Genomic DNA, 24,363 nt, shown 5'->3' with positions numbered 1-24,363 from the left:
GAAAACAAGACCAAGTGCATTAGTGGCAGAATAACATTCTAACTGTACACGCTTTCATATGGTTTCACATTATTTTGGTCATGTTTCTTTGCATTCCTCTGCTCCTCCTTTTCCTGTGAACCAAACACCCAAGTTGACAGAAATCCTGCGTTCACAAATGATGTGTTTCCCATGTGCATTCCTATCATATTCCGGTGTTTTTCCTCCTATCCCTGCATTTTTAGAATCATGCAAGCCAAATGAGCCCTTACAGAATTACTTCAGTTACAGGTAGGTGTCAAAGAAATTTTTTTTGTGGTTTGTCCTACTCCTGCCGCGATGTTGTCCACCTCACTTGAGCTGCTCCATCGACAGAAGCATCCACCAAACCAGACATCACGACTCCTGACCGTCTTTCGCCGCCTCAGATCTCCTTCCCTGCCGCCGGCACCCACCGCAACGGCATCACCATCATCGACTCAGCACTTGAACCTGAGGAGTACACGGGTCCACAAGAGAGGTCACACTCTTTTGTTTCTGCTTATGTTATGCATTGCTTAATATTACCTGCTACTTTATTGTCATGTTCACCTCTTAGACTCCAAGTCAGGCCCAAATTGATGTTCAAACTTGAGTTCTAAATTAGTTGTGGGGCACATATCGGGGCAGCAGTGAATAGTATCTTTGTCTAATATCTGGTTCACCTAGGGTATGCCTATGTTGTTCATCTTGGGTGGGAAACAAATAGTAAAGCAATCGTCATCTGTTTTTTTATTAAATTAAAGCAATCACCAACCTGCTATCATTATTTTTGGATCCATCCACTAGTTGTAACCATTAGTCTAGATTGTTACCATTACTCTAGATTTTTGCATGCTCTCCTTACATAATATAACTATATTTTTTGAATGCATGTCAGATATTGTACACGGTCATGCTAAACATATAGAGAAAAATAGAAGAGTTTTGCGCGGCAATACAATGTCATGCAGACATCGCTCCATGGTAAGTTCAATGGCAAACCCTCCCCCTCTCCAGATTGTAATCCAGAGGAAGATATCTGTTCTGAGGTGAATTCAGACGCAGCTGACCACTCCTATTTACCCCCCAAGGTGTTTGATCTAACTTGGCATGATGATGTTAGTCATATCATGCATATGTTGCCTTACAGTGACTACTTTCGACATCATATATGTCATCTGCTTAGTTTAGACATGTTCTGTAATGCCACCTATTTAGTTTCAATACCATATATGGGAATTATGAAATGCCATCCTGTTTAACTAGGCATCATATATTTGAATGATATCTAGCCCATCCTTTTCTTCATTAAATTTCCATTTGTCGACAATGTTTGTACATGAAACTACTCTTCTTGTGAATCGGACATTTGAGTGGGTGATGGAAAAATCTGGAGTGAAAACAAGGCCTTCAAAGCAGAAAGTGCAACCTGTTGAAGCACATCTCTTCCTAGGTCCCAGTAGCTCCTCGGAGATGGATTCAGAGATAGATGACCAGTCCTATTCCCCCACCGAGATGTATGCTCTAACTTGGCATGGTTCTACTGCTCATATCATGCATATGGTGTCTTGCATTGCATAGTTTAGACATCATATACACAATATTCAACACCATGTTCTTAGTTCAGACATCATATATGCGAATGCCCTCTGCTTAGCATATAAATCACATATGTGAATTAAATCATGCGATCCTGGTTACTTAGATAACATGTATGTGAATTATGTCATGCGATCCTGTTTAGTTAGTCATCATATCTTTGAATTATGTTATGCTATGCTATCCAGTTTAGATAGACGTCATATATGTGAAATTATGTCATGTTATCCATTTTAGTTAAACAATATACATGTAAATTATTTAATGCCATCTTTTTTCCACACTATCTATTGCATCTGTCTCTCTTACAATGTCTGTACATTCAATTATGTTTCATGGTTATCAGACATTTGAATTGGAGCGGGTGATGGCAGTATCTAGCGGAGTAAAAACATAGTCTTCAAATAAAATAGTGATACCTCTTGGTGGAGATAGCACCCCGGTTGTACATGCACGAGAACCAGCCCTACCACACATAACCCAGACTCTCGCAGATTTTACCCCTACTACGATGCACAGAGAACCAGCTTCACCCAATCTAACCCCAACCCCAGCAGATAGTAACCTAGTTCTGTTGACACAGCACCATCTCCACCACAGAGCTCCCAAACAAGAGCAGTTAGTAAGCCAGCTCCAGTGCCCAAAGCGCCAGTACAACCATGGCGAACCCCAACTCCACCAATTGGTACACCTGTTCCTGTGGAGGTAGCACAACCAGCCATTCATAGTTTTGCATCTATCGCATTTCATGTTGTTAAATCCTATGTGCGTATCTTCCCATCATGGAAATATTTTACTGACGATGAAGGAAAATGCCAGTTGCAGGTGTTTGTCCAGGAGTTATGTTTAAGTAATGCTATTCATGGCAATTACTTTGCTTTGTCCCATACATTCTACCTCCATGATGGCTATAATACAACATATTTTCCCATTTTTCTCTATAGAGAAGGACCGATTTGGAAACTCAGGATGAGGTAACATGTGCTAATACCTTTGCTATCTTCCAGAATGCTTGGTGGCAGTATCGGAAATACCTGAACAAAACATACTTACTGGCAAAGAAACTCATCAAATTCCCTTACGTTCTCCTGAGACACATTTACTGGACGATGACTGGGAACGCCGTGTTCTTTACTGGTCCCAAACCAAGAATGTGGTAAGGTCTATGAGCTCATTTTATTTTAAGTACTATATGCTTGCGTCTTACTGTACTCTGTTCATGTAGAACAAGTGCTTAAACCTAAAGAACAACTATTCTCATTTAAGATACCATTGCTATTGTGCATACTGCTTTGCTCTTGTATCACTGTATTTACTCATACAAACTAATTTTTAAATTGAACTATCCAATGGAAACTCCAATGGCACAACAGGTATGTTTATGCATTTTTCTTTAATAGGTTTGCTCTTATAAATAGCTTTGTTGATTTCAATTTCAATTGTGTATACATTTGACTTCTAATAACATGCACATTACTAGCATCATAACAGGGCCAATAGTGTTGTTGTACATGTAGACCCATGGTACCCATCTGAAATCTTATTGTGTCGTTTAGTTTCCCACACTTTTTATTCTTTTAGTGCTGCTTTCTCTTGAACTGAAATGATTTGAACCGTGTCTCTATTTTGATTTGGAAAGACAATGAAGTGACCATAGGATATAGATATATGTTTGTTTGATGCTTTTATAATGTACTACTTGGCAATAGATGACTTGGTAGTTTAATCTTGTCCACCTTACTAATGAACTGGTTCACCGAAATGAGTTTCATATACTAGTACATGCTAAACTTGTTATGTGTCTGCTTGTTTCCTCTTTTAGAATGCTGACAGATTATTGGGGAAGAGTGCCTTATTAAGCAATGATAACGAAGTAATGCTGATAAGGTTCAGGATCGTGAGACATCCTTGTTGGTCTCCAACAAAGCTGATAGAACAGCTAAGGAAAACTATCTTGAAGACACCGAGGCAACCCCAAAGTCCTGTCTTGGTTTACTGTTCGAGTTACTAGCCACTACCGCTTGCACAAGCTATTCAAACTCGTTGTCTAAATTAGTTTGGTTTCTTGAGTCTCAACTACAAGCTGCAAGACATCGATCAGCTGTGCTGCGACAAGAAGCGGAAGGACTGCGGAAGTCCCTGGAGCATTCAGATGCATACTTTCTGGTGCAACAGCAAGCGTTGGATGATTTTAGTGCTAAATAGGAACAAAGCTAATAAGCTTGCTAAGCTTATTGCCAGCATGGTGGATACCCAGGATAACATTTCTTGAGCTCTTCTGAAGTTGTTTCAGTTATGGACTTGTTTTGCTTCCGCGTTTATTTGAACTGGTGGCCAATTTTGACGGCCAGTGTATGTAATATGCTGCTTTGTTCCCTATGCTTGCTCTGGTGGCGAACTTTGATGCCCAGTGGATGTAATATGTGTAATGGCTGTAATAGGCTAGCGTTAGTGCTTGCTTATTTATTTCCTTATTGTCTTGTTTAGTTGTTTGCTTGTAGTCACTGAAGTTCTTTTTCTGCGTTTTTCTAGTGGCCATTATAACATATTTTTGGTAACTAGGCCACAATAATCATGGCAACACACAGACTGTTGTAACCATGGGCCTCCTGCGGGCTATATGATCCATGGGCCTTCTACGGGCCGTAGGATCCATGGACTTTCTATGGGCCTTATGATCCATGGGCCTTGTACGGGCCGTAGGGTCCATTGGTCTTCTACGGGTCGTAGGATCCATGGGCCTTCTATGGGGCATATAATCATTTCGCCAAACATGGTCCATACTATTCATGGACCATAACGGGCGGTTAATAGGCCATATTTGATAACACTATGAAAACAGCCCAATGGGTTAATGGGCCACAAACGGGCCCAATGTAAACACAGGATGAATTTGGCCCACAAATGGAATGGGCCAGTAACGGACCATAACTAATCGAATTCTAGTAATGCGCCCAAGAATAAATGGGCCCTTGGAAGGACGAAAGTTAACACGGGCTGGAAATGGCCAACGAAATAATGATCATCTTGCCTGCAAAGTTCTCGGGGTTGTCGAAAGCTTGCTCCTCATTAACGCACTCAACAGGTTCCTCGTTCACGAACTCATCTCCGGGCTCTACCCAAAGCAAGAACAAGCAATGGAACAACAATCAATCACGATGCAATGCACAAGCAACATGATGCAAGACATGGCATGGAATGCAAGATATGATTTGCAATGCATACGGGTAGTCCAGAAGGGAAAAAGATGATCATGGCATAAACTTGGGAAACCAAGCATGCCGCTGGAAAGATGGAGTGATTTCAGTCGAAATCGATATAAGGATCACTGGAAACGGATGCACGGTTTATAAATGATGAGCAAGACAAGAACGATGCAAAACTGCTCTTAACAGCATCATAGCACATAAGATGCAACAAGAAACTATGCTACAACACTCCAACATAGCAACAAAGCACACAGAAGTGAAGTACAGGTGAAGCTCTAAAAATCATGAACACTGAGCTCCTGCTACAACTCACTAGAACAAGCCTAAAATAGCATGGCAAAAATGCAAATGATAATAGCTTCACAGACTTGGAGAAAATACTAAACATGTCATAAACAGTATCAGGTAGCAATGTTTAGAGCTAGTAGACAACATGCTACAAGAAAATATAATGGCAAACAAAGGCATGGCATGCTAGTACTAAAGGCAAAGAACAAAATGCCCTTACAGAACTTTAGCCAAAGATGCATAGAAAAGATGGTAGCACCCATGCAAACATGGCAAGTGATATGAACAGTTTTAGACTTAGAAGAAATACATAGCATGGCAGAAACAGATTCATGATAGCAACTTTGGAAGCTCATGCCACTCACCACAAAGCATTTCATGGCATAATAAGGTAACCAATAGTAAGTAGACACATTTATGAAGCCAAGCATGGCAAGAGGAAGTTCATAGGGTGCATGGGTCACTAGTAAAACACATGGCAAAAATGAACTTCATGTTAACAATCTGCCAGCAACAATATTTAGCAAAAGTAGAGCATGGTAATGACAAGCTACACTACTCCATAATTACAACTAGAGGCATGAATGGATAGAGCATAACCATAGCTTCAAAACACTCTTACTGAACTTCCTCAAAAGGTGCATGGAACTACTTGTGGCAACAATTCAACATAGCAACTTAATGTAACAGGAAAAGACTTGGCAAAAATACTAAGTGTCTGAAATCAGCAGCGTCATATAGCCTACTTTGCATGCTTGTGATAGTCACCACAGAGCTAAGTATAAGTCTTGCACCACGTAAAGATGGCATGGAGGAGCTCCTAAAACATGTACACATGATGCTCATAGGATGCACACACAAAATGCAATGAAAATGGCAAATCAGCAAGTTATGGTGAATTCCAGCAGACAACATCATATAGCACTTTTACAACGAAGGTTAGGGTGTCAATATGGACAATAACATGCATGCAAATGACACTAACATGAAGAGCGGGACGAGACGAACATTTCAGTATATCATATGCACAAATCGGAGCTATATGTATGGAGATATGGCATGTCTAAGAGGGTCACATAATGTAGAAATTCAAGACTTAGACGAAAAATATACCCCTTAGATCTAGGGCTCTTCGTGCACGTGAACCGAGGTAGGGCCGAGCTTGCCAGAGATGGGGGAGGCGGCGGCCGGAGATGGTGGAGCTGGCCGGATACTAGCGCGGGTTCGATAAAGGGCGGCGGTGACGATGGTAGCGGGGTCCAGTGGGGTGGTCAACGCGCTGCGGGGCCGACCGGCGACGGTTGGCGGCGGACGGCGGGAGGCACGGCGAGGAGGTCTGGCAGGCGGCGGGGTCCGGCCGAGCAGCGAGGGTCGACGCCGGGGACCGAGGCGACGGGGTGCGGTCGCGGGCGGAGGCAGGCGAACGCGGGTGGCAGCGCGGGGCGATGGGCCCGCTTTGGGCCGTGGCGGGCTTCGGCAGCGGGGGCGGCGTGGTGCCACATGGCGGTCTGCCAGTGGCTCGGGGCGGCGGTGCGGGCACGTCCGGCGGTGGCGGACACGTCCGGCGGCCAAGATAGAGAGGGGGTTAGGGTTAGCCCGTGAATTTCGGGGGAGAGGGCATATTTATAGGTAGGGGAGCTAGGAGAGTCCAAATGAGGTGTAGTTTTCGCCCACACGGTCGTGATCCAATGATGGAGAGCATGGAGGGGGTTTAGATGGGATAGTGGGCTGTTGTGGAGGGGTGTTGGGTTGCAATGAGAGAGGGGGTTTTACAGTTACCCGGTTACCCATTGGGGCATCAAATGACCTTCGAATGGAACGAAATTTGACAGGCGGCCTACCAACGATGTACCAAGGCCACTCGACAAATCTCGACCCATTCCGAGAATGTTTTTCTCCCACTCACGATACGAAATCTGAGGGGTGCAACGGGTGCATGTGGGAGGGTCGGATTCCGAAATGGACAATAGGGAAATGACCGGATGCATGAGACGAACACGAATGCACATGAGATGCACATGATTACATGAGATGAAATGCATGACATGAACAAAATGCAAAAATGAAAGACAAAACCCAACCACGAAGGAAATAACATATCACATAGCCGAAAATGGCAAGAGTTGGTGTTATAATTTTGGAAAGTTACATCCGGGGCGTTAGAACTCTCCACCACTACAAGAGGATCTCAACCCGAGATCTAGGACTGAAAGAACTCGGGACATTCAGAACGGAGGTGATCCTCATGCTCCCAGGTGGCTTCTCGGTCGGAATGGTGAGACCACTTAACTTTCAGGAATTTGATCAACTTTTTGCGAGTTTTTCGCTCAGTTTCTTCAAGAATGGCAACGGGATGCTCATGATAAGACAAGTTTTCTTGGAGGTCAATCTCTTCGAAGTTGATGTCGCACTCAGGGGTCTTGAAGCACTTGTGAAGTTGTGACACGTGAAACACATCATGCACATTTGCGAAGTTGGACGGAAGCTCAAGTTGATAGGCGAGGTCGCCTCTTTTGCCAATGATCTTGGAAGGACCCACGTATCTAGGGGCAAGCTTCCCTTCGATACCGAAACGTCGAGTGCCTTTCATTGGAGAGATACAGAGGTAGACATGGTCTCCGATCTCGAAAGCCAAGTCACGGTGCTTGCTATCATAGTAATTCTTTTGGCGCGATCGCACAGATTTGAGATTTTCATGGATGACTTTACACACTTCTTCAGCTTCTGTGATCAAGTCATTGCCAAGAAGTTGGCATTCACTAGTCTCGGACCAATTGAGAGGAGTACGGCACTTTCTGCCATATAGAATTTTGAATGGGGCCTTGCCCGAACTTGCTTGGAAGATGTTGTTGTAGGAGAACTCGGCATATGGGAGACAATCTTCCCACTTCATACCGAAAGAGATGGCACAAGCTTTGAGCATGTCTTTGAGGATTTGATTGACTCGCTCGACTTGGCCACTTGTTTGAGGATGGAAAGTCATGCTGAAGCGAATGTTGGTGCTCATGGCCTTCTGGAAAGAGTCTCAGAACTTAGAAGTGAAAATCCTTCCGCGGTCTGAAGAGATCAATTGTCGAATACCATGTAACGAGACAATTCTGGAGGTGTATAACTCTGCCAACTAAGCTGCCGTGATAGATTATTTGATTGGAAGGAAATGAGCCACTTTTGTAAGCTTGTCAATGACAACGAAAATAACATCATTCCCACACTTGTACTTTGGAAATACAGTGACAAAGTCCATTTCGATATGATCAAACTTCCATTATAGAATAGCAAGAGGTTGAAGGAGACCAGCTGGTCGTTGGTGTTCTGCTTTCAGCCTTCGACAGACAACACATTCATTCACGAATTGAGCGATCTCTCGCTTCATTCGAGTCCACCAATACGACTGCTTGAGGTCATGGTACATCTTCGAACTGCCTAGATGAATGGAAAGAAGATAATTGTGCGCTTCGTTCATTATGACCTTCCTTAGATCACCTTTAGGAACCACAATCCAGTCATCAAACAATAAAGTGTCTCTGTCATAAATGCGATAGCACTTGTATTTGGGTAAGCCCTCGGCAATACCGTGTTCCACCCTCTTCACCATTGTGTCAAGGAGTTGTGCCTTGCGAATATGGTCTTCCAAAGTTGGAGTGACTTGAAGGTTGGCAAGAAAACCTTGAGGAACAACTTGGAGGTTGAGCTTGCAAAAAGGTTCACAAAGATCTGGTTGGAATGGCTTGAGAATTAAGCTGTTGCAATAAGCCTTTCTGCTCAAAGCATCTACAATCACATTGGCCTTGCCCGGAGTATATTAAATACTTGGGTTGTACTCTTGAATCATTTCGACCCAACGAGTTTGCCTGAGGTTGAGGTTGGGTTGAGTGAAGATATACTTGAGGCTCTTGTGATCGGTGAAAATGTCCACTTGCCTTCCCAACAAGAGATGTCTCCATGTTATCAATGCATGGACAACTGCCGCCAACTCAAGATCCTGAGTGGGGTAGTTCCTTTTGTTGGGCTTCAACTAGCGAGAAGTATAGGCCACAACTTTCTTCTCTTGCATTAACACGGCACCGAGACCTTGCAATGAGGCATCACACAAAACTGCGAACGGCTTGGATTCATCAGGATGAGTTAGAACAGGAGCTAAGACTAGCTTCTCTTTGAGAGTGTTGAAAGCAATGTCACACTCAGGCATCCAGGAATACTTGACATGCTTCTGGAGGAGGTTGGAAAGAGGCTTTGCAATCTTTGAGAAATTCTCAACGAATCTTCGGCAATAGATTGCAAGCCCAAGGAAACTGCGGAGCGGCTTGACATTTTGAGGAGGCTCCCAGTTCACAATTGCAGAAACCTTCTCCGGATTAACAACAATACCCTTGGCAGAGATGGTGTGGCCAAGGTAAAGAACTTCATCAAGCCAAAACTCACATTTAGAGAACTTCGCATAGAATTCATACTCTCTGAGCTTGTCGAGCAGCAATCACAAATGTTTGGCATGATCCTTCTTATTCTTGGAGAACACCAAGATATCATCGAGATACACCAGGACGAATTCATTGGTGTAGGGGTTGAAGATGAAGGTCATCATACGAGAGAATGTTGGAGGAGCATTGACAAGGCCGAAAGACATGACAGTATATTCATAAGAACCAAAGCTTATTCTGAATGCTGTCTTGGGGATATCTTCTCCACGAATGTGAATCTGATGATAACCCATACGGAGGTCAAGCCTGGAAAACACCTTTGTACCTTTGAGTTGCTCAAATAGCTCATTGATGTTGGGAAGTGGATACTTGTTCTTGATTGTCTTCTTGTTCAATGGACGGTGATCGACACAAAGTCGGTCCATGCCGTCCTTCTTCTGGACAAAAAGAACACCACAACCCCACGGAGATGAAATCGATCTGATCAAACCCAGATGCTCTTGTTCATCGAGCTGTTTCTTAAATTCCTTCAGCTCCTTTGGTCCAAGCTTGTATGGACGCTTGCAAACGGGTTCAGTACTAGGCTCAAGATCGATAACGGATTCAACTGGCCGGTGAGGAGGCATACCCGGAAGCTCTTCTGGAAAGACATCTTGGTACTCACAAACAACTGGAATCTTAGAAATAGCGTCTAACTGACCTTCTCATTGAGAGAGAACAACCGAATGGTTTCATCACGAGCGGCATATATGATCACATCCTCAGAAGAGTGTGTCAATTTAATCTCCCTGGCAGCAAATCAAGGAATGCCTTGTGCTTAGAAAGCCAAGCCATGTCGAGAATTAGATCAACATCAGAGTCGCCGAGAACAATTGGAGAAGCCAGAAATTTATAGTTCCCCATATTGATAGAGACATTGGGAGCTACCAAACTAGAAGTCATAATCTTTCCCAGAGAAAAAACTTGCATAACTTTGGAAAAAACCTCTGTGTCAACATTGTGCTCCGATGCAAATGGGTATGACATGAAAGAATGTGATGCACTAGAATCAAACAATACTTTTGCAGGAATGGAGTTAACTGGAAGGTTGCCCATGATCACATCTGAAGAATCCTCTGCTTGAGCTGCATTCATCATGTTCACCTTAGCATGCTTGGGATTATGCTTCACCACTGCACTGCTTGAAGACCTCACAGGAGGAGGAGGCGGAAGGCGCCTTTGGTTGAAGCACTTGTTTGCATAGTGACCTTTCTGATGACACTTGTTGCAAGTAACCTCTGAGAGCGGACGATGATAAGAAGGAGGAGCACCTGTCTTTGGAGCTTGAGTCTGAGACTTGTTCTGATAGCCTGGGTTGGGTGGGTGGGAAGATCCATGGCCACCTTTGCTCTTCTGCTGGTAGGGCTGACGAAACAGAGGGGTGGAGGAAGCCAGAACTTCTGTTTCTTAGCTGCCACTTGTGAGGAAGAAGAAGACTGAATTGCATCCCTGATTCTCTTCTTTGAGGCCTCACACTTGAGCCGAGCACCTTCTTTCTTGAGGGACATGTCATAGAACTGATCGAACTGAGTAGCAACAAGAACGAGAGATAACTGAAGATCCTCTCTGAGGCCACCCCTGACGTGATAGATCATGCTCTTTTCATCAGGAATGTCCTGCCTTGCGAAGCGAGCAAGTTTCTGAAACTAGATGTTGTATTGATACACAGACATGCTTCCTTGCTTCAGATTGCGGAATTCCTCACGCTTGCTCTCAACAACACTTGTTGGAATGTGATGAGCTTTAAAGTCCCGGCAGAAATCATCCCAGGTAATCACTCGACCTCCTCTGGAATCTTTGTATTGCTGATACCAATCAGCTGCTTGGTCCTTGAGCTAAAAAGAAGCGAACTTGACGAAGTCCTTAGGCCTGACATTGCTACATTCAAAATGCTTCCTCATGTCCACAATCCAATCATCGACGTCCATGGCCTCGTCACAGTTGCTGAAAGACTTTGGCTGATTTGCAATGAACTAGTTGAGGGTAGCAAACTAAGGATGATTGTTGAATTTCCCTTCACCTTGATTCCCTTGATTGCCTTGCCCTTGGTTGCACTCTTGCAAGATTTGCAAAAGCATCTAGGTGTTGGCATTGGTGGCTGCCATGACAGCTTGCCATGCCTCCGGAGGCGGAGGAGGTGGGGGAGGTGGAGGTTTCACCTGATCTCCATCATTACGTTGAGGATTCAGGCGCGTTGGAGGAGCCATCCTGAAGAGGGTGATATCTGTTAGAACCATGATAGACAAATAGACAAGCTGAATCAACAGATAGAAATTGCAACATATAGTCTTCACAATAAACATTCGAACAAAGATTGAACAAATGAATTCCAGAGTTAACATTACACGACCATTAAGGTGAGAAGCCACTTATATAAAGGTCCATAAAGGAAACAACAAGGTATGACTGGAACAAATAAGTGGGAAGAATTACCCAATCGCATACCAAATATCTGCTGGAAGAATAACTAGAGCTACTTGAATTCCCACCTATTAACTCCCGAAACTTTCTGGTTATGCAATCTGGTGTTGGGGATACAGGAAGGCACAATATATAGCACACAACTAACAAGCCCTACGCTACAACTGTATCCATCCGTCAACACATAACCAAGAAAATTCCGGAAATAGTGTACCTCAACCTTCGAAAAGCATCTGTTATACGAGCTATGGCAATACTCCCGAACTCCCTCCCCAGTACTGGGTGGCGTCGAGGTTATCTCACCACTAACTGCATAAAAGAGATTTTTTATGTCGGGGAACTCAGGTATTCTAGAACTGCAACGATAAAATTGTGACGACAACACCTCGGAGATCAACTCCCCAGGACACTGCCACCAACCCCTAAATGTTAGGAGGCACCAAGAACAATGTTCTCGTCACAAGAATATCGGAACGGTCCCAAGATACTCGTGTGATCCTAATTTTTTTAGTGAAATTGAGGAGAGGAAAGTCAAAACATCTACGTCAGGAGGCCTCACCAGAGCGACAAAGGGGACTGAGGAGTAAAAAGAATCCTACTCTCTAATATATATAATCCTAAGACTCAAAACATTTTTGTTCTAGACTCAACAACGTCAGCGATTCGATAAAGCAGGGGGCTCCTAAGTCGGGGATGGCTCTGATTACCAACTTGTAATGCCCAAGATGCGGCTATATCTGACACGTGTCGAGGCACGACTTAGAGGCATAACCGCATGTTGGTTTTGTCGCAAGAAGGGTCATCTTCACACAATCCCATGTACAAGAACAGGGATAGAGATAAAGAGTTGGCTTACAATCACCACATCACACAATGATCAAATAATTCATACACGCCACATCACACAATGATCAAATAATTCATACATCATTCAGAGTACACACATAGTTTGACTACAAACAAATCCAAATGCAAAGAAGATAACCCCAAATGCTAAATCCCGATCGTCCCAACTGGGCAACCACTACTGATCATCAGGAAAAGACATGTAGTAACGGCCAAGGTCCTCGTCGAACTCCCACTTGAGTTCGGTGGCATCACCTGCACTGGTATAATCGGCACCTGCAACTGTTTTGGTAGTATCTGTGAGTCACGAGGACTCAACAATCTCAAAACCCACGAGATCAAGACTATTTAAGATTATGGGTAGGATGTGGTTATGAGGTGGAGTTACAGCAAGCACTAAGAAAAATGGTGGCTAACATATGAGTACAAGAGTAAGAAGAGAAACTACGCAACGTTCGAAAGCTAGAAGTGATCCTGAACTACTTACGTTCAAACATAACCCAACCATGTTCACTTCCCGGACTCCGTCGAAAAGAGACCATCACAGCTACACATGCGGTTGATGCATTTTAATTAAGTCAAGTCCCCAGTTCTCTACAACTGGATATTAAAAAATTCCCATCTTCTACATAACCACGGGCACGGCTCTCGAAAGTTTATACCCTGCAGGGGTGTCCCAACTTAGCCCATCACAAGCTCTCACGATCAACAAAGAATATTCCTTCTCCCGAAAAGACCCGATCAGTCTTTGAATCCTGGTTACAAGACATTTCGGCAATGGTAAAACAAAACTAGCAAGACCGCCAGAATGTGCCGGCAAATCCCGATAGGAGCTACGCATATCTTGTTCTCAGGGCACACCGGATGAGACATCCTACGAGTAAAACCAACCCTCAAGTTTCCCCGAGGTGGCCCCGCAGTCTACTCGGTTCAGACCAACACTCAGAGGAGCACTGGCCTGGGGGGTTGAATTAAGATGATCCTCGTGTTAATTACTCCCTAGGCAAAATTTTAGTTGTTATTAGGCAAATGTTAAAACCAAGGTTGGGCCTTTCTGGAGGAGTTTTATTCAAAGCGAATTGTCAAGGGGGTCCCATAACCCCAACCACGTAAGGAACGCAAAATCAAGGAACATAACACCGGTATGACGGAAACTAAGGCAGCAAGAGTGGAACAAAACACCAAGCAAAAGGCCAAGCCTTCCACCCTTTGCCAAGTATATAGATGCATTAATTAAAATAAGAGTTCATGTGATATCCCAACATATCCATGTTCCAACATGGAACAACCTGCATGGCACCTGCAACTAGCAACACTATAAGAGGGGCTGAGCAAAGCGGTAACATAGCCAAACAACGGTTTGCTAGGAAGTTGGGTTAGAGGCTTGACATTGCAATATGGGAGGAATGATAAACAAGTGGTAGGTAGCGCGACATGGCGATAGAACGAACAATTAGCAAGCAAAGATAGAAGTGATTTCGAGGGTAATGATCATCTTGCATGCAAAGTTCTCAGGGTTTTCGAAAGCTTGCTCCTCGTTAACGTACTCAACAGGTTCCTCATTCATGTACTCATCTCCCGGCTCTACCCAAAGCAAGAACAAGCAATGGAACAACAATCAATCACGATGCAATGCACAAGCAACATGATGCAAGACATGGCATGGAATGCAAGATATGATGTGCAATGCATACGGGTACTCCAGAAGGGAAAAGGATGATCATGACATCAACTTGGGAAACTAAGCATGCCACTGGAAAGATGGGGTGATTTTGGTCGAAATCAATATAAGGATCACCGGAAACGGATGCACGGTTTGCAAATGACGAGCAAGACAAGAACGATGCAAAACTGTGCTTAACAGCATCATAGCACTTAAGATGCAACAGGAAACTATGCTACAGCACTCCAACATAGCAACAAAACATACGGCAGTGAACTACAAGTGAAGCTCTACAAATCATGAACACTGAGCTCCTGCTAGAACTCACTAGAACAAGCCTAAAATAGCATGGCAAAAATGCAAATGATAACAGCTTGACACACTTTGAGAAAATACTAAACATGTCATAAACAGCATCATGTAGCAATGTTTAGATTTAGTAGACAACATGCTACAAGAACATATCATGGAAAACAAAGGCATGGCATCCTAGTACTAAAGGCAAAGAACAAAACTCCCTTACAGAACTTTAGCCAAAGATGCATAGAAAAGATGGTAGCACCCACGCAAACATGGCAAGTGATATGAACAGTTTCAGACTTAGAAGAAATACATAGCTTGGCAGAAACAGATTCATGATAGCAACTTTGCAAGCTCATGCCATTGACCACAAAGCATTTCATGGCATAACAAGGTAACCAACAGTAAGTAGACACATTTAGGAAGCTAAGCATGGCAAGAGCAAGTTCATAGGGTGCATGGGTCACTATAAAAACACATGGCAAAAATGAACTTCATGTTAACAATCTGCCAGCAACAATATTTAGCAAAGTAGAGCATGGTAATGACAAGCTACGCTACTCCATAATTGCAACCGGAGGCATGAATGGATAGAGCATAACCATATATTCAAAACACTCTTACTGAACTTCCTCAAAATGTGCATGGATATACTTGTGGCAGCAAGTGAACATAGCAACTTAATGTAACAGGAAAAGACTTGGCAAAAATACTAAGTGTCTGAAATCAGCAACATCATATAGCCTACTTTGCATGCTTGCGCTAGTCACCACAGAGCTCATAAAAATACAAGGCTTGCACCAATGTAAAGATGGCATGGAGGAGCTCCTAAAACATGTAGACATGATGCTCATAGGATGCACACAAAATGCAATGAAAATGGCAAATCAGCAAGTTATGATGAATTCCAGCAAACAACATCATATAGCACATTCGCAACGAAGGATAGGGCATCAATATGGACAGTAACATGCCTGCAAATGACACTAACATGAGGAGCAACACCAGACGAACATTTTGGTATATCATATGCGCAATTTGGAGCTATATGCATGGAGATATGGCATGTCAAAGAGGGTCACGTAATGTAGAAATCCAAGGAGTAGGACAAAAAATATACCCCTCGGATCTAGGGTTCTTCGTGCACGAGAACCGAGGCAGAGCCGGCTCGTCGGAGATGGGGGAGGCGGCGGCCGGAGATGGTGGAGCTGGCCGGATCCGGAAGCGGGTCCGACGAAGGGCGGCGGCGACGACAGCGGCGGGGGCCGGCGGGGTGGTCGGCGCGCTGCGGGGCGGAGCGGTGACGGTTGGCGGCGGGCCGCGGGAGGCACGGCGAGGAGGTTTGGCAAGCGACGAAGTCCAGCGCGGTTGTGAGGGTCGACGCCGGCGACCGAGGCAGCGGGGCGCGGTCGCGGGCGGCGGCGGGAGAGCGCGGGTTGCGTTGTGGGCGATGGGTCGAGGAGGGCCTGCAGCGGGCTTTGGCGGCGGGGGCGGCGCGGTGCCACGTGGCAATGTGCCACTCGCTCGGGGCGGCGTTGCGGGCCTGTCCGGCGGCGGGCGGACACGTCCGGCGGCCAAGAGGGAGAGGGGGTTAGGGTTAGCCCGTGAATTTCGGGGGAGAGGGCATATTTATAGGTAGGGGGCTAGGAGAGTCCAAATGAGGTGCGGTTTTTTACCACAAGATCGTGATCCAACAATGGAGAGCATGGAGGGGGTTTAGATGGGCTAGTGGGCTGTTGTGGAGGGGTGCTAGGCTGCAATGAGAGAGGGGTTTTTACGGTTACCCGGTTAACTGTTGGAGGCATCAAACGACCTCCAAATGGAACAAAATTTGATAGGCGGCCTACCGGTGATGTACCAAGGCCACTCTACAAATTTCGACCCATTCCGAGAACGGTTTTATCCCGCTCATGAAACAAAATCTGAGGGGTGAAATGGGTGCATGTGCGAGTGTTGGATTCCGAAACGGAGAACGGGGAAAATGACCACATGAATGAGACGAACACGAATGCACATGAGATGCACATCATGACATGAGATGAAATGCATGATATGAACAAAATGCAAAAACGAAAGACAAAACCCAACCACGAAGGAAATAACATATCACATAGCCGAAAATGGCAAGAGTTGGAGTTACAATAAGGGAAAGTTACATCCGAGGCGTTACACCCAAGGAGGGGACAACCAACCAGGGCGCACTAGGAGGCCCAGGCGTGCCCTGGTGGGTTGTGCCCACCTCGTGTGCCCACCGGGCCGCCTCTTTGCTCTATAAATACCCCAAAAATACCAGAACCCTAGGGGAGATGATGAAATATTCATCCAGCCGCCGCAGAGTCTGGAACCACCAGATACAATCTAGACACCATCACGGAGGGGTTCACCACTTCCATTCATGCCTCTCCGATGATGCGTGAGTAGTTCTTTGTAGACCTTTGGGTCCGTAGTTAGTAGCTATATGGCTTCATCTCTCTCTCTCTCTTGATTCTCAATACAATGGTCTCTTGGAGATCCATATGATGTAACTCTTTTGCAGTGGGTTTGTTGGGATCGATGAACTTTGAGTTTATGATCAGATCTATCTTTTTATATCCATGAAAGTATTTGAGTTTCTTTGATCTCTTTCATGCATGATCTATTATAGCCTTGTATTTCTTCTCCGATATTTGGGTCTTGTTTGGCCAACTTGATCTATTTATCTTGTAATGGTAAGAGGTGCCTGGTAGTGGGTTCGATCTTACGGTGCTTGATCCAAGTGACAGAAAGGGAACTGGCACGTATGTATCGCTGCTACTAAGGATAAAAAGATGGGGTCTATATCTACCGCCATAGATAAACGGATCTCGTCTACATCATGTCATCGTTCTTATTGCATTACTCCGTTTTTCCATGAACTTAATACACTAGATGCATGCTGGATAGCGGTCGATGTGTGGAGTAATAGTAGTAGATGCAGGCAGGAGTCGGTCTACTAATCTCGGACGTGATGCCTATGTAATGATCATTGCTTGGGTATCGTCGTAATTATTTGAGGTTCTATCAATTGCTCAACTATAATTTGTTTACACACCGTTTGTTATTTTTCTCGAGAGAAGCCACTAGTGAGACCTACGGCCCACAAGTCTTCTTTCTCATATATTTGCCTTTGCGATCTATTTTTCTCTTGCTTTTATTTTCAGATCTATTAAACCAAAAATACAAAAATACTTTGCTGCAATTTATTTTGTTTGCGATCTATTATTTCAATCTATCACAACTTTCTTGCGTCCACGCACCGTTTGAGGCGTTGTTACCCGAAAGGGATTGACAACCCCTTTAACACGTCGGGTTGTGAGTGGTTGTTATTTGTGTGCAGGGGTTGTTTACGTTGTGTTGCTTGCTTCTCCTACGGGTTCGATAACCTTGGTTTCATATCTTAGGGAAATACCTACCGCCATTGTGCTGCATCATCCCTTTCGCTTTGGGGAAATACCGACGTAGCTTCAAGCGACATGAAAAAGAATTTCTGGCGCCGTTGCCAGGGAGGATCTTCAACATAACCAGGTTCCTAATCACAAATCTCATATCCTTGCAATTTACATTATTTTCCATTTGCCTCTCGTTTTTCTCTCCCCCACTTCACAAAAAATTTCTGTTTTATTCGCCTCTCTTTTTCCGTGTGTCGTTCTCTTGCTTTCTAGTCTCGATGGCTAGCATCCCTACTCCTCCTTTGTCACCAGATTTTGAAGTCCTTTACTTCAAGCAAGGACAAGGATAAAACTTCAAAGATGCCTGGTATAGGCTTATGGAATCGTATCGTATTTCCAACTTAAAGGGGGATGCTAAAGTTTTGCATCGAAATTTTTACATAGGATTGGCTTTGCATCATAGACAACTTCTCGATTTTGCCGCTAAAGGAAACTTCATTGATCTTGATGCCAATGCTACCTATGAAATCTTAGAGGGAATTTTGGGAATTCCACCTCAAAAGAAGGGGTTTCTTTTTACCCCCGAGGGAGCTCAAATGTTGGACAAACTTCGTGATTTGCATAAGCATATGGTTGAAATACAAAAATATAATGAACCCCTCAAACACCTCAATGGTAGTATCAATCACATGAATGCCTTGATTACTCTTTGTAATAAGCGATTGAATATTTTGGATCTTAAGATGGTTTCTTTTTTGGAGAATATAGGAAAGCTTAAAGAGCCTCCCAGGTTTGAGAAAACCCTTACAAAAATTTCCAAAACTTCGGAAGACAAAACTTAGATCCTTGCTTTATGCCTAGCTAAGGGCGTAAAACTATAGCGCTTGTTGGGAGGCAACCCAATGAATAAACTTTATTTTTGCTTTTTGCTTCCTGTTTTTGAGTGTTAGCACAATTATTCTACTGTTATGATTGTGTTTTTTGTGTTTCAGTTAGTATTTATGCCAAGTTAAGCCCTTAGGATCTTCTTGGGCAATAGTTGTTTGATCTTGCTGAAAAAATAGAAAGTTTTGCGCTCACAAAATTAATTTTCATTTTTTACCAGAGAGCGATAAAATACCCATTCCAATTGAAGTAGACCAATATACAAATTTCTCAGGTCTTCCTAAGTTTTCAGAGTTTTTTGAGTTACAGAAGTATTCGAAATAGTCTGATTGCTACAGACTGTTCTGTTTTGACAGATTCTGTTTTCTTTGTGTTGTGTGCTTATTTTGATGGCTCTATGGTTTTCTTTGATGAGTTTTTGCCATAGAAAAGTTGGAATACAGTATATATAATAAAAAACAAAATATGAATTGGTTTGATACGTCACTTATAGTAGTGATTTATTATTCTTATACTAACGGATCTCACGAAGGCTTTGTTGAGTTTTCTGTGATTGAAGTTTTCAAGTTTTGGGTTATCTTACGATGGATGAAGGAAGGATGTAAGAGCCTAAGCTTGGGGATTCCCCAGAATCCCAAGCTATTATCCAAGAATGAGCAACCAACTAAGCTTGGGGATGCCCCCGAGCGGCATCCCCGCTTTCTTCCAACAACTATCGGTATTTTACTCGAGACTATATTTTTATTCGTCACATGATATGTGTTTTGCTTGGAGCGTCTTGTATGATATGTGTCTTTGATTGTTTTATTTTGTGTTTTAAGTCATCAATCCTTGCTGGACATACCTATTTGAGATATTCAAAATTATATCTTGACTTGTTAGAATTGCTCTGTATGCTTCACTTAAATTTTTATGAGCAATGGACTTGCTCTAGTGCTTCACTTATATCTTTTTGAGCACGGTGTTCTTTGTTATTTTTGAAGAAATGCTCTCTTGATTCACTTAGCTTTATTTGAGAGTTAGTAAAATTTTGAAGAAATTCTCTCTTGCTTCACTTAAATTATTTTGAGAGAAAGAAAATTTGTTATGCTCATGATCTTCACTTATATTTGTTTGAGCTTATGAAAAGCAACACATGAAAATTAGTCCCAAAGTGATAGATATCCAAGAAGGATAAAGAAAAAAAAGGGAAAATGTCATGAAGAACATTGGAAAAAATAAACTTGATTCTTAGTAATAGTTTTGAGATATGATGATGTGATATGTGAGTCATCTTGATGAGTAATTATGCTTTAGTAATAATACTGGTGTTAAGGTTTGTGATTCCCTATGCATGCACGAAAGTCAATAATCATGCAATGAAATTATATCCTACTTGTGGTGTATTATTCCGTGTTAATTATGATTAATGCTTGCTTATGAGATTATTCGTTTCTTGGTTGGTTGCTTCTCAATCTTTTTGCTAGCCTTCATTTTGCACTAAGTATGACCTCTGCTTGTGCATCCAAAATGCTTTAAACTAGTTTTGCCACATGATTCCACTATATCTACCTATATGCGGTATTATTTTTCCGTTCTAAGAAAATTTGCATGTGCCATCTCTAATTTTGAAAATAACTTCTCTTTTGTGTGTTTGTTTTGCTCGAGGAGCAGTGAGGGGTGGCTAATATTTTCCATGCTAGATGTGTTATTCTCAAGATGGGTGTTTATTCACTTGTCATTGCACGAGAGTAAGGCAAACGTATTAGGTATGCCCAGTCCCGAAATACAAAATCAAATGAATTTACTTTATGTTGTCAAATAATAAATTCCTTCGAAAGTGTTGGTATGGAGGGCAATCGTGGATACGGCTAGCCATGGAAAGTGAAAGTTATGGTGGAAAAAGGAATAAACTTTATTTTCTGTTTGGGAACCACCTATGATATATCTATGCATGGAAAGTATTGGGAACTCTAGGTCGTTTTTGTTGGTGGGATGGATACACCTCCCAAAATGTTTTTATCTCAATTTTTCGCTTTGAGCTCTGGCACCTCTACAAAACCCTACTTCCCTCTGCGAAGGGCCTATCTTTTACTTTATGCAATTTTTAGTTTGAGTCTCCATCTTCTCTTATAAAAGCACCAACTAGGAGGCAATATGATCATGCTTAAGTATTGGGTGTAGTTAATATTCGAGTTTGTTTCATGAATGGATCAATGTTTGAGCATGATGGGCTAGGGATAACTTATTTTAGCGCTTATATTTTGAAAGACATGGTTGCTTGTTGATATGCTTGAGTATCTAAATTATTATGTCAAAACTAGACTATTGCTTTGAATCACATAAAAGTCCAAATGTCCATGCTATAAAGAAAAGAATATGATATGACATGATGAACAACACTCCACATCAAAAATTCTATTTTTATCACTTACCTAGTCGAGGATGAGTAGGAGTTAAGCTCAGGGATGCTGATACATCTCCAACGTATCTATAATTTTTGATTGTTCCATGCTATTTTATTATCAATCTTGGATGTTTTATAATCATTTTATAGTCATTTTATATCATTTTTTGGTACTAACCTATTGACATAGTGCCAAGTGCGAGTTGCTATTTTTTCCATGTTTTTTTACATCGCAGAAAATCAATATCAAACGGAGTCCAAATGCCACGAAACTTTTCGAAGATTTTTTATGCACTAGATGGAAGATATTGGGCCCTGGTTGCACCTGGGGGAGTCCCGAGGAGGGGACAACCCACCAGGATGCGCCAGGAGGCCCAGGCGCGCCATGGTGGGTTGTGCCCACCTCGGGTGCCCCCCGGACCACCTCTTTGCTCTATAAATACCCCAAAATACCAGAACCCTAGGGGAGTCAACGAAATATTCATCCAGCCGCCGCAGAGTCCAGAACCACCAGATCCAATCTAGACACCATCACGGAGGGGTTCACCACTTCCATTGGTGCCTCTCTAATGATGCGTGAGTAGTTCTTTGTAGACCTTCGGGTTCGTAGTTAGTAGCTAGATGGCTTCATCTCTCTCTCTCTCTCTTGATTCTCAATATAATGGTCTCTTGGAGATCCATATGATGTAACTCTTTTGCGGTGTGTTTGTTGGGATCGATGGACTTTGTGTTTATGATCAGATCTATCTTTTTATATCCATGAAAGTATTTGAGTTTCTTTGATCTCTTTTATGCATGATCTCTTATAGCCCCATATTTCTTCTCCGATATTTGGGTTTTGTTTGGCCAACTTGATCTATTTATCTTCCAATGGGAAGAGGTGCCCGGTAGTGGGTTCGATCTTACGGTGCTTGATCCTAGTGATAGAAAGGGAACCGACACGTATGTATCGTTGCTATTAAGGATAAAAAGATGGGATCTATATCTACCGCCATAGATAAATGGATCTCGTGTACATCATGTCATCGTTCTTATTGCATTACTCCATTTTTCCATGAACTTAATACAGTAGATGCATGCTGGATAGCGGTCGATGTGTGGAGTCATAGTAGTAGATGCAGGCAGGAATCGGTCTACTAATCTTGGACGTGATTCCTATGTAATGATCATTGCCTGGTTATCGTCATAATTATTTGGCGTTCTATCAATTGCCCAACAGTAATTTGTTTACCCATCGTTTGCTATTTTTCTCGAGAAAAGCCACTAGTGAAACCTACGGCCCTGGGTCTTCTTTCTCATATATTTGCCTTTGCAATCTATTTTTCTCTTGCTTTTATTTTCAGATCTATTAAACCAAAAATAAAAAATACTTTTCTACACTTTATTTTATTTGTGATCTATTATTTCAATCTATCAGAAGTTTCTCCCGTCCAGGCACCGTTTGAGGCGCCGTTATCTCAAAGGGATTGACAACACCTTTAACACATCGGGTTGCGAGTGGTTGTTATTTGTGTGCAGGGGTTGTTTACGTTGTGTTGCTTGGTTCTCTTACTGGTTCGATAACCTTGGTTTCATATATGTGGGAAATATCTACCGCCGCTGTGCTGCATCATCCCTTCCTCTTTGGGGAAATAACGACGTAGCTTCAAGTGACATCATACACCTCACTCAGTGTCGAGACTGTTCGCTTTCCGAGGCACGTGCCACATCAAAATTGTGAAATTGGCTATTCAAACATCACACAACACCTCTTTAGGCCACATGCATGCACGCGGTGGTTATCCTAGCTAGGACACTCACGTGTGACGCTTCCATCTGTGGGCCCCCGAGGCCATCGTCGATGCATGCATGCATCACTTTGACCCACATCGAGAGAGGTTAATTAATTTCACCATTGATGAGGATTCTTTTGGATTGTACATATTATGGCAGGAGCATATAGTATGCGGTGAGGAGGGGGGAAGGGGACCATCATATGTAGTACGCTTCATGAACCTCGATCTGTGTGGGTGCATGGTTTATGGTTTTTGAGGCATGTGGCACATCAAAGTTGTGCATTTTTGGTATTCAACATATATATGTTCGGCCCACATGCAAAGTGGTGGTGGTTGTCCTCTCGCACCCACTTAAGCAGTTATCAGCGATATAAATGCTTTCCATCTGTGGGCCCTCTTGGTCCATCACTACTTTTTGCATGACAACACAAGAGAGGTTAATTTGACTTAGGAGGGGATTATTTTTTTGCTTGTAATACGGTATATATATATATAGGTCATGCTCTGGGATGACATGTATGATACAGTTTGAGCACACACACATGCATGTGTACGCATGAATCCCTCCCATCGAGTCAAAGTGGCTAGTACAACGACACGTCATGAATTGATCTCGCTCTGTGTGGGGAGCTAGTGTACGATTTTTTACGCACGCGCCACATCAATGTTGTGAAATGGTATTCAAACATGCATGCATGCATCACCTCCATACATATGCGTGTAGTGGTTGCCTTCGAACGGTACACTCCCTCGCGTGGTTATCGGCGACAAGCCTATATATTCGTGGGCCCGCATGGACATCCATGATCACCTTGACCGACAACAAGATAGGTTACCATGGCGGATTATTCATTCGGTTTGTGTTATCGTAGTATAGGTCATGGTGAGATTCAGACTTAATAAAGTTTGAGCGCATATACTATGCACGCATGCATGCATGAATCCCCGTCGTTGGTTTGAAATGCAGCGTAACATACATATGCATTGTCAACCAAACCCTCACTCATTGCCACATCAAAGTTGTTCCATTGTTACTCAGAAACACACCTCTCCATACATATGTTTGGGCCACATGCATGTAGTGGTTGTCTTCGGGGACTAGCTACTTGCGTGATTATTGGCGAGCT

This window comes from Triticum urartu, chromosome 4, assembly GCF_003073215.2.
Source record: "Triticum urartu cultivar G1812 chromosome 4, Tu2.1, whole genome shotgun sequence".
NCBI classification, from domain to species: domain Eukaryota; kingdom Viridiplantae; phylum Streptophyta; class Magnoliopsida; order Poales; family Poaceae; genus Triticum; species Triticum urartu.
This window is presented reverse-complemented; position numbering follows the sequence as displayed.